The following is a 14634-nucleotide window of genomic DNA, read 5'->3' on the forward strand; positions in this document are numbered from 1 at the left end:
GGGGTGACAGATTCCCAATGAGGCATAAACACACATATATTAATTCTTATCTATCTAATAGGATGACGACAGCTGTCCAGACCTGCATCCCACCACAAGAAACACTCCGGAGTAATCACAGGGAGAATGCTAAAATCCTCAGTGACATAGTGAGGGGTTGCACACCCTCTTCTTCTCTGAGGCTATTTACTCATCTAAGAGTGCTACTCAAACTGATGGGGTGCAGCTGTGGGACCCTATTTTCAGAGATGATGTCCTCCACCCAAGTCTCAAAAAGCTGGAAGGGTCTTCAGGAGAGGTGGGTAGTCGAGCTAGGCTATCAGACGGTCACCTTTGTAGCTGTAGTGTCATCTGTCCTATGGTTACATTCAGGGGTGGACAGAGGCAGACATGTTATTGGTGGAATTGTGCAACTGCACAATGGCCAAGAAGTAAGGGGACCCATTTCCACCTTCAAAGCATATGAAATTGTGCTTTTTGATGAGTTATTGGTCTGATCATTAGCATAAAGACAGAATATAACATGTCTGCCCAACAAAACCATTAATATGAGGCATTCAGGTAGGACAAGCTTAACATTTCTATTACCTGTATGCCCATATTAATAGATTATATATGTCTCGAGGGGTGACAGATTCCCAATGGGGCATAAACACACATATATTAATTCTTATCTATCTAATAGGATGACGACAGCTGTCCAAAACTGCATCCCACCACAAGAAACACTCCGGAGTAATTACGCGAGAATGCTAAAATCCTCAGTGACATAGTGAGGGGTTGCGCACCCTCTTCTTCTCTGAGGCTATTTACTCATCTAAGAGTGCTACTCAAACTGATAGGGTGCAGCTGTGGGACCCTATTTTCAGAGATGATGTCCTCCACCCAAGTCTCAAAAAGCTGGAAGGGTCTTCAGGAGAGGTGGGTAGTCGAGCTAGGCTATCAGACGGTCACCTTTGTAGCTGTAGTGTCATCTTTCCTATGGTTACATTCAGGGGTGGACAGAGGCAGACATGTTATTGGTGGAATTGTGCAACTGCACAATGGCCAAGAAGTAAGGGGACCCATTTCCACCTTCAAAGCATATGAAATTGTGCTTTATGTTGAGTTATTGGTCTGATCATTAGCATAAAGACAGATATAACATTTCTCCACAACAAAACCATTAATATGAGGCATACAAGTAGGAGAAGCTTAACATTTCTATTACCTGTATGCCCATATTAATAGGTTATATATGTCTCGAGGGGTGACAGATTCCCAATGGGGCATAAACACACATATATTAATTCTTATCTATCTAATAGGATGACGACAGCTGTCCAGACCTGCATCCCACCACAAGAAACACTCCGGAGTAATCAGGGGAGAATGCTAAAATCCTCAGTGACATAGTGAGGGGTTGCACAGCTTCTTCTTCTCTGAGGCTATTTACTCATCTAAGAGTGCTACTCAAACTGATGGGGTGCAGCTGTGGGACCCTATTTTCAGAGATGATGTCCTCCACCCAAGTCTCAAAAAGCTGGAAGGGTCTTCAGGAGAGGTGGATAGTCGAGCTAGGCTATCAGACGGTCACCTTTGTAGCTGTAGTGTCATCTTTCCTATGGTTACATTCAGGGGTGGACAGAGGGAGACAGGTTATTGGTGGAATTGTGCAACTGCACAATGGCCAAGAAGTAAGGGGACCCATTTCCACCTTCAAAGCATATGAAATTGTGCTTTTTGATGAGTTATTGGTCTGATCATTAGCATAAAGACAGAATATAACATTTCTGCCCAACAAAACCATTAATATGAGGCATTCAGGTAGGACAAGCTTAACATTTCTATTACCTGTATGCCCATATTAATAAGTTATATATGTCTCGAGGGGTGACAGATTCCCAATGGGGCATAAACACACATATATTAATTCTTATCTATCTAATAGGATGACGACAGCTGTCCAAAACTGCATCCCACCACAAGAAACACTCCGGAGTAATCACGGGAGAATGCTAAAATCCTCAGTGACATAGTGAGGGGTTGCGCACCCTATTCTTCTCTGAGGCTATTTACTCATCTAAGAGTGCTACTCAAACTGATAGGGTGCAGCTGTGGGACCCTATTTTCAGAGATTATGTCCTCCACCCAAGTCTCAAAAAGCTGGAAGGGTCTTCAGGAGAGGTGGGTAGTCGAGCTAGGCTATCAGACGGTCACCTTTGTAGCTGTAGTGTCATCTTTCCTATGGTTACATTCAGGGGTGGACAGAGGCAGACATGTTATTGGTGGAATTGTGCAGCTGCACATTGGCCAAGAAGTAAAGGGACCCATTTCCACCTTCAAAGCATATGAAATTGTGCTTTATGTTGAGTTATTGGTCTGATCATTAGCATAAAGACAGAATATAACATTTCTCCACAACAAAACCATTAATATGAGGCATACAAGTAGGACAAGCTTAACATTTCTATTACCTGTATGCCTATATTAATAGGTTATATATGTCTCGAGGGGTGACAGATTCCCAATGAGGCATAAACACACATATATTAATTCTTATCTAACTAATAGGATGACGACAGCTGTCCAGACCTGCATCCCACCACAAGAAACACTCCGGAGTAATCACGGGAGAATGCTAAAATCCTCAGTGACATAGTGAGGGGTTGCGCACCCTCTTCTTCTCTGAGGATATTTACTCATCTAAGAGTGCTACTCAAACTGATGGGGTGCAGCTGTGGGACCCTATTTTCAGAGATGATGTCCTCCACCCAAGTCTCAAAAAGCTGGAAGGGTCTTAAGGAGAGGTGGGTAGTTGAGCTAGGCTATCAGACGGTCACCTTTGTAGCTGTAGTGTCATCTTTCCTATGGTTACATTCAGGGGTGGACAGAGGCAGACATGTTATTGGTGGAATTGTGCAACTGCACATTGGCCAAGAAGTAAGGGGACCCATTTCCACCTTCAAAGCATATGAAATTGTGATTTTTGATGAGTTATTGGTCTGATCATTAGCATAAAGACAGAATATAACATTTCTGCCCAACAAAACCATTAATATGAGGCATTCAGGTAGGACAAGCTTAACATTTCTATTACCTGTATGCCTATATTAATAGGTTATATATGTCTCGAGGGGTGACAGATTCCCAATGAGGCATAAACACACATATATTAATTCTTATCTATCTAATAGGATGACGACAGCTGTCCAGACCTGCATCCCACCACAAGAAACACTCCGGAGTAATCACGGGAGAATGCTAAAATCCTCAGTGACATAGTGAGGGGTTGCGCACCCTCTTCTTCTCTGAGGCTATTTACTCATCTAAGAGTGCTACTCAAACTGATAGGGTGCAGCTGTGGGACCCTATTTTCAGAGATGATGTCCTCCACCCAAGTCTCAAAAAGCTGGAAGGGTCTTCAGGAGAGGTGGGTAGTCGAGCTAGGCTATCAGACGGTCACCTTTGTAGCTGTAGTGTCATCTTTCCTATGGTTACATTCAGGGGTGGACAGAGGCAGACATGTTATTGGTGGAATTGTGCAACTGCACAATGGCCAAGAAGTAAGGGGACCCATTTCCACCTTCAAAGCATATGAAATTGTGCTTTATGTTGAGTTATTGGTCTGATCATTAGCATAACGACAGAATATAACATTTCTCCACAACAAAACCATTAATATGAGGCATACAAGTAGGACAAGCTTAACATTTCTATTACCTGTATGCCCATATTAATAGGTTATATATGTCTCGAGGGGTGACAGATTCCCAATGGGGCATAAACACACATATATTAATTCTTATCTATCTAATAGGATGACGACAGCTGTCCAGACCTGCATCCCACCACAAGAAACACTCCGGAGTAATCACGGGAGAATGCTAAAATCCTCAGTGACATAGTGAGGGGTTGCACAGCTTCTTCTTCTCTGAGGCTATTTACTCATCTAAGAGTGCTACTCAAACTGATGGGGTGCAGCTGTGGGACCCTATTTTCAGAGATGATGTCCTCCACCCAAGTCTCAAAAAGCTGGAAGGGTCTTCAGGAGAGGTGGGTAGTCGAGCTAGGCTATCAGACGGTCACCTTTGTAGCTGTAGTGTCATCTTTCCTATGGTTACATTCAGGGGTGGACAGAGGCAGACATGTTATTGGTGGAATTGTGCAGCTGCACATTGGCCAATAAGTAAAGGGACCCATTTCCACCTTAAAAGCATATGAAATTGTGCTTTATGTTGAGTTATTGGTCTGATCATTAGCATAAAGACAGATATAACATTTCTCCACAACAAAACCATTAATATGAGGCATACAAGTAGGACAAGCTTAACATTTCTATTACCTGTATGCCTATATTAATAGGTTATATATGACTCGAGGGGTGACAGATTCCCAATGAGGCATAAACACACATATATTAATTCTTATCTATCTAATAGGATGACGACAGCTGTCCAGACCTGCATCCCACCACAAGAAACACTCCGGAGTAATCACAGGAGAATGCTAAAATCCTCAGTGACATAGTGAGGGGTTGCGCACCCTCTTCTTCTCTGAGGCTATTTACTCATCTAAGAGTGCTACTCAAACTGATGGGGTGCAGCTGTGGGACCCTATTTTCAGAGATGATGTCCTCCACCCAAGTCTCAAAAAGCTGGAAGGGTCTTAAGGAGAGGTGGGTAGTTGAGCTAGGCTATCAGACGGTCACCTTTGTAGCTGTAGTGTCATCTTTCCTATGGTTACATTCAGGGGTGGACAGAGGCAGACATGTTATCTTACTATGTTACTATGTTATTGGTGGAATTGTGCAACTGCACATTGGCCAAGAAGTAAGGGGACCCATTTCCACCTTCAAAGCATATGAAATTGTGCTTTTTGATGAGTTATTGGTCTGATCATTAGCATAAAGACAGAATATAACATTTCTGCCCAACAAAACCATTAATATGAGGCATTCAGGTAGGACAAGCTTAACATTTCTATTACCTGTATGCCCATATTAATAGGTTATATATGTCTCGAGGGGTGACAGATTCCCAATGGGGCATAAACACACATATATTAATTCTTATCTATCTAATAGGATGACGACAGCTGTCCAGACCTGCATCCCACCACAAGAAACACTCCGGAGTAATCACGGGAGAATGCTAAAATCCTCAGTGACATAGTGAGGGGTTGCACAGCTTCTTCTTCTCTGAGGCTATTTACTCATCTAAGAGTGCTACTCAAACTGATGGGGTGCAGCTGTGGGACCCTATTTTCAGAAATGATGTCCTCCAGCCAAGTCTCAAAAAGCTGGAAGGGTCTTCAGGAGAGGTGGGTAGTCGAGCTAGGCTATCAGACGGTCACCTTTGTAGCTGTAGTGTCATCTTTCCTATGGTTACATTCAGGGGTGGACAGAGGCAGACATGTTATTGGTGGAATTGTGCAGCTGCACATTGGCCAATAAGTAAAGGGACCCATTTCCACCTTAAAAGCATATGAAATTGTGCTTTATGTTGAGTTATTGGTCTGATCATTAGCATAAAGACAGATATAACATTTCTCCACAACAAAACCATTAATATGAGGCATACAAGTAGGACAAGCTTAACATTTCTATTACCTGTATGCCTATATTAATAGGTTATATATGACTCGAGGGGTGACAGATTCCCAATGAGGCATAAACACACATATATTAATTCTTATCTATCTAATAGGATGACGACAGCTGTCCAGACCTGCATCCCACCACAAGAAACACTCCGGAGTAATCACGGGAGAATGCTAAAATCCTCAGTGACATAGTGAGGGGTTGCGCACCCTCTTCTTCTCTGAGGCTATTTACTCATCTAAGAGTGCTACTCAAACTGATGGGGTGCAGCTGTGGGACCCTATTTTCAGAGATGATGTCCTCCACCCAAGTCTCAAAAAGCTGGAAGGGTCTTAAGGAGAGGTGGGTAGTTGAGCTAGGCTATCAGACGGTCACCTTTGTAGCTGTAGTGTCATCTTTCCTATGGTTACATTCAGGGGTGGACAGAGGCAGACATGTTATGTTACTATGTTACTATGTTACTATGTTATTGGTGGAATTGTGCAACTGCACATTGGCCAAGAAGTAAGGGGACCCATTTCCACCTTCAAAGCATATGAAATTGTGCTTTTTGATGAGTTATTGGTCTGATCATTAGCATAAAGACAGAATATAACATTTCTGCCCAACAAAACCATTAATATGAGGTATTCAGGTAGGACAAGCTTAACATTTCTATTACCTGTATGGCCATATTAATAGGTTATATATGTTTCGAGGGGTGACAGATTCCCAATGGGGCATAAACACACATATATTAATTCTTATCTATCTAATAGGATGACGACAGCTGTCCAGACCTGCATCCCACCACAAGAAACATTCCGGAGTAATCACGGGAGAATGCTAAAATCCTCAGTGACATAGTGAGGGGTTGCGCACCCTCTTCTTCTCTGAGGCTATTTACTCATCTATGAGTGCTACTCAAACTGATAGGGTGCAGCTGTGGGACCCTATTTTCAGAGAAGATGTCCTCCACCCAAGTCTCAAAAAGCTGGAAGGGTCTTCAGGAGAGGTGGGTAGTCGAGCTAGGCTATCAGACGGTCACCTTTGTAGCTGTAGTGTCATCTTTCCTATGGTTACATTCAGGGGTGGACAGAGGCAGACATGTTATTGGTGGAATTGTGCAACTGCACAATGGCCAAGAAGTAAGGGGACCCATTTCCACCTTCAAAGCATATGAAATTGTGCTTTATGTTGAGTTATTGGTCTGATCATTAGCATAACGACAGAATATAACATTTCTCCACAACAAAACCATTAATATGAGGCATACAAGTAGGACAAGCTTAACATTTCTATTACCTGTATGCCTATATTAATAGGTTATATATGTCTCGAGGGGTGACAGATTCCCAATGAGGCATAAACACACATATATTAATTCTTATCTATCTAATAGGATGACGACAGCTGTCCAGACCTGCATCCCACCACAAGAAACACTCCGGAGTAATCACGGGAGAATGCTAAAATCCTCAGTGACATAGTGAGGGGTTGCGCACCCTCTTCTTCTCTGAGGCTATTTACTCATCTAAGAGTGCTACTCAAACTGATAGGGTGCAGCTGTGGGACCCTATTTTCAGAGATGATGTCCTCCACCCAAGTCTCAAAAAGCTGGAAGGGTCTTCAGGAGAGGTGGGTAGTCGAGCTAGGCTATCAGACGGTCACCTTTGTAGCTGTAGTGTCATCTTTCCTATGGTTACATTCAGGGGTGGACAGAGGCAGACATGTTATTGGTGGAATTGTGCAGCTGCACATTGGCCAAGAAGTAAAGGGACCCATTTCCACCTTCAATGCATATGAAATTGTGCTTTATGTTGAGTTATTGGTCTGATCATTGGCATAAAGACAGAATATAACATTTCTCCACAACAAAACCATTAATATGAGGCATACAAGTAGGACAAGCTTAACATTTCTATTACCTGTATGCCTATATTAATAGGTTATATATGTCTCGAGGGGTGACAGATTCCCAATGAGGCATAAACACACATATATTAATTCTTATCTATCTAATAGGATGACGACAGCTGTCCAGACCTGCATCCCACCACAAGAAACACTCCGGAGTAATCACGGGGAGAATGCTAAAATCCTCAGTGACATAGTGAGGGGTTGCGCACCCTCTTCTTCTCTGAGGCTTTTTACTCATCTAAGAGTGCTACTCAAACTGATGGGGTGCAGCTGTGGGACCCTATTTTCAGAGATGATGTCCTCCACCCAAGTCTCAAAACGCTGGAAGGGTCTTCAGGAGAGGTGGGTAGTCGAGCTAGGCTATCAGACGGTCACCTTTGTAGCTGTAGTGTCATCTTTCCTATGGTTACATTCAGGGGTGGACAGAGGCAGACATGTTATTGGTGGAATTGTGCAACTGCACAATGGCCAAGAAGTAAGGGGACCCATTTCCACCTTCAAAGCATATGAAATTGTGCTTTATGTTGAGTTATTGGTCTGATCATTAGCATAACGACAGAATATAACATTTCTGCCCAACAAAACCTTTAATATGAGGCATTCAGGTAGGACAAGCTTAACATTTCTATTACCTGTATGCCTATATTAATAGGTTATATATGTCTCGAGGGGTGACAGATTCCCAATGAGGCATAAACACACATATATTAATTCTTATCTATCTAATAGGATGACGACAGCTGTCCAGACCTGCATCCCACCACAAGAAATACTCCGGAGTAATCACGGGAGAATGCTAAAATCCTCAGTGACATAGTGAGGGGTTGCGCACCCTCTTCTTCTCTGAGAATATTTACTCATCTAAGAGTGCTACTCAAACTGATGGGGTGCAGCTGTGGGACCCTATTTTCAGAGATGATGTCCTCCACCCAAGTCTCAAAAAGCTGGAAGGGTCTTCAGGAGAGGTGGGTAGTCGAGCTAGGCTATCAGACGGTCACCTTTGTAGCTGTAGTGTCATCTTTCCTATGGTTACATTCAGGGGTGGACAGAGGCAGACATGTTACTGGTGGAATTGTGCAACTGCACAATGGCCAAGAAGTAAGGGGACCCATTTCCACCTTCAAAGCATATGAAATTGTGCTTTTTGATGAGTTATTGGTCTGATCATTAGCATAAAGACAGAATATAACATTTCTGCCCAACAAAACCATTAATATGAGGCATTCAGGTAGGACAAGCTTAACATTTCTATTACCTGTATGCCCATATTAATAGGTTATATATGTCTCGAGGGGTGACAGATTCCCAATGGGGCATAAACACACATATTTTAATTCTTATCTATCTAATAGGATGACGACAGCTGTCCAGAACTGCATCCCACCACAAGAAACACTCCGGAGTAATCACGGGAGAATGCTAAAATCCTCAGTGACATAGTGAGGGGTTGCGCACCCTCTTCTTCTCTGAGGCTATTTACTCATCTAAGAGTGCTACTCAAACTGATAGGGTGCAGCTGTGGGACCCTATTTTCAGAGATGATGTCCTCCACCCAAGTCTCAAAAAGCTGGAAGGGTCTTCAGGAGAGGTGGGTAGTCGAGCTAGGCTATCAGACGGTCACCTTTGTAGCTGTAGTGTCATCTTTCCTATGGTTACATTCAGGGGTGGACAGAGGCAGACATGTTATGTTACTATGTTACTATGTTACTATGTTATTGGTGGAATTGTGCAACTGCACATTGGCCAAGAAGTAAGGGGACCCATTTCCACCTTCAAAGCATATGAAATTGTGCTTTTTGATGAGTTATTGGTCTGATCATTAGCATAAAGACAGAATATAACATTTCTGCCCAACAAAACCATTAATATGAGGCATTCAGGTAGGACAAGCTTAACATTTCTATTACCTGTATGCCCATATTAATAGGTTATATATGTCTCGAGGGGTGACAGATTCCCAATGGGGCATAAACACACATATATTAATTCTTATCTATCTAATAGGATGACGACAGCTGTCCAGACCTGCATCCCACCACAAGAAACACTCCGGAGTAATCACGGGAGAATGCTAAAATCCTCAGTGACATAGTGAGGGGTTGCACAGCTTCTTCTTCTCTGAGGCTATTTACTCATCTAAGAGTGCTACTCAAACTGATGGGGTGCAGCTGTGGGACCCTATTTTCAGAGATGATGTCCTCCAGCCAAGTCTCAAAAAGCTGGAAGGGTCTTCAGGAGAGGTGGGTAGTCGAGCTAGGCTATCAGACGGTCACCTTTGTAGCTGTAGTGTCATCTTTCCTATGGTTACATTCAGGGGTGGACAGAGGCAGACATGTTATTGGTGGAATTGTGCAGCTGCACATTGGCCAATAAGTAAAGGGACCCATTTCCACCTTAAAAGCATATGAAATTGTGCTTTATGTTGAGTTATTGGTCTGATCATTAGCATAAAGACAGATATAACATTTCTCCACAACAAAACCATTAATATGAGGCATACAAGTAGGACAAGCTTAACATTTCTATTACCTGTATGCCTATATTAATAGGTTATATATGACTCGAGGGGTGACAGATTCCCAATGAGGCATAAACACACATATATTAATTCTTATCTATCTAATAGGATGACGACAGCTTTCCAGACCTGCATCCCACCACAAGAAACACTCCGGAGTAATCACGGGAGAATGCTAAAATCCTCAGTGACATAGTGAGGGGTTGCGCACCCTCTTCTTCTCTGAGGCTATTTACTCATCTAAGAGTGCTACTCAAACTGATGGGGTGCAGCTGTGGGACCCTAGTTTCAGAGATGATGTCCTCCACCCAAGTCTCAAAAAGCTGGAAGGGTCTTAAGGAGAGGTGGGTAGTTGAGCTAGGCTATCAGACGGTCACCTTTGTAGCTGTAGTGTCTTCTTTCCTATGGTTACATTCAGGGGTGGACAGAGGCAGACATGTTATGTTACTATGTTACTATGTTACTATGTTATTGGTGGAATTGTGCAACTGCACATTGGCCAAGAAGTAAGGGGACCCATTTCCACCTTCAAAGCATATGAAATTGTGCTTTTTGATGAGTTATTGGTCTGATCATTAGCATAAAGACAGAATATAACATTTCTGCCCAACAAAACCATTAATATGAGGTATTCAGGTAGGACAAGCTTAACATTTCTATTACCTGTATGGCCATATTAATAGGTTATATATGTTTCGAGGGGTGACAGATTCCCAATGGGGCATAAACACACATATATTAATTCTTATCTATCTAATAGGATGACGACAGCTGTCCAGACCTGCATCCCACCACAAGAAACATTCCGGAGTAATCACGGGAGAATGCTAAAATCCTCAGTGACATAGTGAGGGGTTGCGCACCCTCTTCTTCTCTGAGGCTATTTACTCATCTATGAGTGCTACTCAAACTGATAGGGTGCAGCTGTGGGACCCTATTTTCAGAGAAGATGTCCTCCACCCAAGTCTCAAAAAGCTGGAAGGGTCTTCAGGAGAGGTGGGTAGTCGAGCTAGGCTATCAGACGGTCACCTTTGTAGCTGTAGTGTCATCTTTCCTATGGTTACATTCAGGGGTGGACAGAGGCAGACATGTTACTGGTGGAATTGTGCAACTGCACAATGGCCAAGAAGTAAGGGGACCCATTTCCACCTTCAAAGCATATGAAATTGTGCTTTTTGATGAGTTATTGGTCTGATCATTAGCATAAAGACAGAATATAACATTTTTGCCCAACAAAACCATTAATATGAGGCATTCAGGTAGGACAAGCTTAACATTTCTATTACCTGTATGCCCATATTAATAGGTTATATATGTCTCGAGGGGTGACAGATTCCCAATGGGGCATAAACACACATATTTTAATTCTTATCTATCTAATAGGATGACGACAGCTGTCCAGAACTGCATCCCACCACAAGAAACACTCCGGAGTAATCACGGGAGAATGCTAAAATCCTCAGTGACATAGTGAGGGGTTGCGCACCCTCTTCTTCTCTGAGGCTATTTACTCATCTAAGAGTGCTACTCAAACTGATAGGGTGCAGCTGTGGGACCCTATTTTCAGAGATGATGTCCTCCACCCAAGTCTCAAAAAGCTGGAAGGGTCTTCAGGAGAGGTGGGTAGTCGAGCTAGGCTATCAGACGGTCACCTTTGTAGCTGTAGTGTCATCTTTCCTATGGTTACATTCAGGGGTGGACAGAGGCAGACATGTTATGTTACTATGTTACTATGTTACTATGTTATTGGTGGAATTGTGCAACTGCACATTGGCCAAGAAGTAAGGGGACCCATTTCCACCTTCAAAGCATATGAAATTGTGCTTTTTGATGAGTTATTGGTCTGATCATTAGCATAAAGACAGAATATAACATTTCTGCCCAACAAAACCATTAATATGAGGCATTCAGGTAGGACAAGCTTAACATTTCTATTACCTGTATGCCCATATTAATAGGTTATATATGTCTCGAGGGGTGACAGATTCCCAATGGGGCATAAACACACATATATTAATTCTTATCTATCTAATAGGATGACGACAGCTGTCCAGACCTGCATCCCACCACAAGAAACACTCCGGAGTAATCACGGGAGAATGCTAAAATCCTCAGTGACATAGTGAGGGGTTGCACAGCTTCTTCTTCTCTGAGGCTATTTACTCATCTAAGAGTGCTACTCAAACTGATGGGGTGCAGCTGTGGGACCCTATTTTCAGAGATGATGTCCTCCAGCCAAGTCTCAAAAAGCTGGAAGGGTCTTCAGGAGAGGTGGGTAGTCGAGCTAGGCTATCAGACGGTCACCTTTGTAGCTGTAGTGTCATCTTTCCTATGGTTACATTCAGGGGTGGACAGAGGCAGACATGTTATTGGTGGAATTGTGCAGCTGCACATTGGCCAATAAGTAAAGGGACCCATTTCCACCTTAAAAGCATATGAAATTGTGCTTTATGTTGAGTTATTGGTCTGATCATTAGCATAAAGACAGATATAACATTTCTCCACAACAAAACCATTAATATGAGGCATACAAGTAGGACAAGCTTAACATTTCTATTACCTGTATGCCTATATTAATAGGTTATATATGACTCGAGGGGTGACAGATTCCCAATGAGGCATAAACACACATATATTAATTCTTATCTATCTAATAGGATGACGACAGCTGTCCAGACCTGCATCCCACCACAAGAAACACTCCGGAGTAATCACGGGAGAATGCTAAAATCCTCAGTGACATAGTGAGGGGTTGCGCACCCTCTTCTTCTCTGAGGCTATTTACTCATCTAAGAGTGCTACTCAAACTGATGGGGTGCAGCTGTGGGACCCTAGTTTCAGAGATGATGTCCTCCACCCAAGTCTCAAAAAGCTGGAAGGGTCTTAAGGAGAGGTGGGTAGTTGAGCTAGGCTATCAGACGGTCACCTTTGTAGCTGTAGTGTCATCTTTCCTATGGTTACATTCAGGGGTGGACAGAGGCAGACATGTTATGTTACTATGTTACTATGTTACTATGTTATTGGTGGAATTGTGCAACTGCACATTGGCCAAGAAGTAAGGGGACCCATTTCCACCTTCAAAGCATATGAAATTGTGCTTTTTGATGAGTTATTGGTCTGATCATTAGCATAAAGACAGAATATAACATTTCTGCCCAACAAAACCATTAATATGAGGTATTCAGGTAGGACAAGCTTAACATTTCTATTACCTGTATGGCCATATTAATAGGTTATATATGTTTCGAGGGGTGACAGATTCCCAATGGGGCATAAACACACATATATTAATTCTTATCTATCTAATAGGATGACGACAGCTGTCCAGACCTGCATCCCACCACAAGAAACATTCCGGAGTAATCACGGGAGAATGCTAAAATCCTCAGTGACATAGTGAGGGGTTGCGCACCCTCTTCTTCTCTGAGGCTATTTACTCATCTATGAGTGCTACTCAAACTGATAGGGTGCAGCTGTGGGACCCTATTTTCAGAGAAGATGTCCTCCACCCAAGTCTCAAAAAGCTGGAAGGGTCTTCAGGAGAGGTGGGTAGTCGAGCTAGGCTATCAGACGGTCACCTTTGTAGCTGTAGTGTCATCTTTCCTATGGTTACATTCAGGGGTGGACAGAGGCAGACATGTTATTGGTGGAATTGTGCAACTGCACAATGGCCAAGAAGTAAGGGGACCCATTTCCACCTTCAAAGCATATGAAATTGTGCTTTATGTTGAGTTATTGGTCTGATCATTAGCATAACGACAGAATATAACATTTCTCCACAACAAAACCATTAATATGAGGCATACAAGTAGGACAAGCTTAACATTTCTATTACCTGTATGCCTATATTAATAGGTTATATATGTCTCGAGGGGTGACAGATTCCCAATGAGGCATAAACACACATATATTAATTCTTATCTATCTAATAGGATGACGACAGCTGTCCAGACCTGCATCCCACCACAAGAAACACTCCGGAGTAATCACGGGAGAATGCTAAAATCCTCAGTGACATAGTGAGGGGTTGCGCACCCTCTTCTTCTCTGAGGCTATTTACTCATCTAAGAGTGCTACTCAAACTGATAGGGTGCAGCTGTGGGACCCTATTTTCAGAGATGATGTCCTCCACCCAAGTCTCAAAAAGCTGGAAGGGTCTTCAGGAGAGGTGGGTAGTCGAGCTAGGCTATCAGACGGTCACCTTTGTAGCTGTAGTGTCATCTTTCCTATGGTTACATTCAGGGGTGGACAGAGGCAGACATGTTATTGGTGGAATTGTGCAGCTGCACATTGGCCAAGAAGTAAAGGGACCCATTTCCACCTTCAATGCATATGAAATTGTGCTTTATGTTGAGTTATTGGTCTGATCATTGGCATAAAGACAGAATATAACATTTCTCCACAACAAAACCATTAATATGAGGCATACAAGTAGGACAAGCTTAACATTTCTATTACCTGTATGCCTATATTAATAGGTTATATATGTCTCGAGGGGTGACAGATTCCCAATGAGGCATAAACACACATATATTAATTCTTATCTATCTAATAGGATGACGACAGCTGTCCAGACCTGCATCCCACCACAAAAAACACTCCGGAGTAATCACGGGGAGAATGCTACCCTCTTCTT

Source organism: Ranitomeya imitator, chromosome 1 (assembly GCF_032444005.1).
Source record: "Ranitomeya imitator isolate aRanImi1 chromosome 1, aRanImi1.pri, whole genome shotgun sequence".
Classification (NCBI taxonomy): domain Eukaryota; kingdom Metazoa; phylum Chordata; class Amphibia; order Anura; family Dendrobatidae; genus Ranitomeya; species Ranitomeya imitator.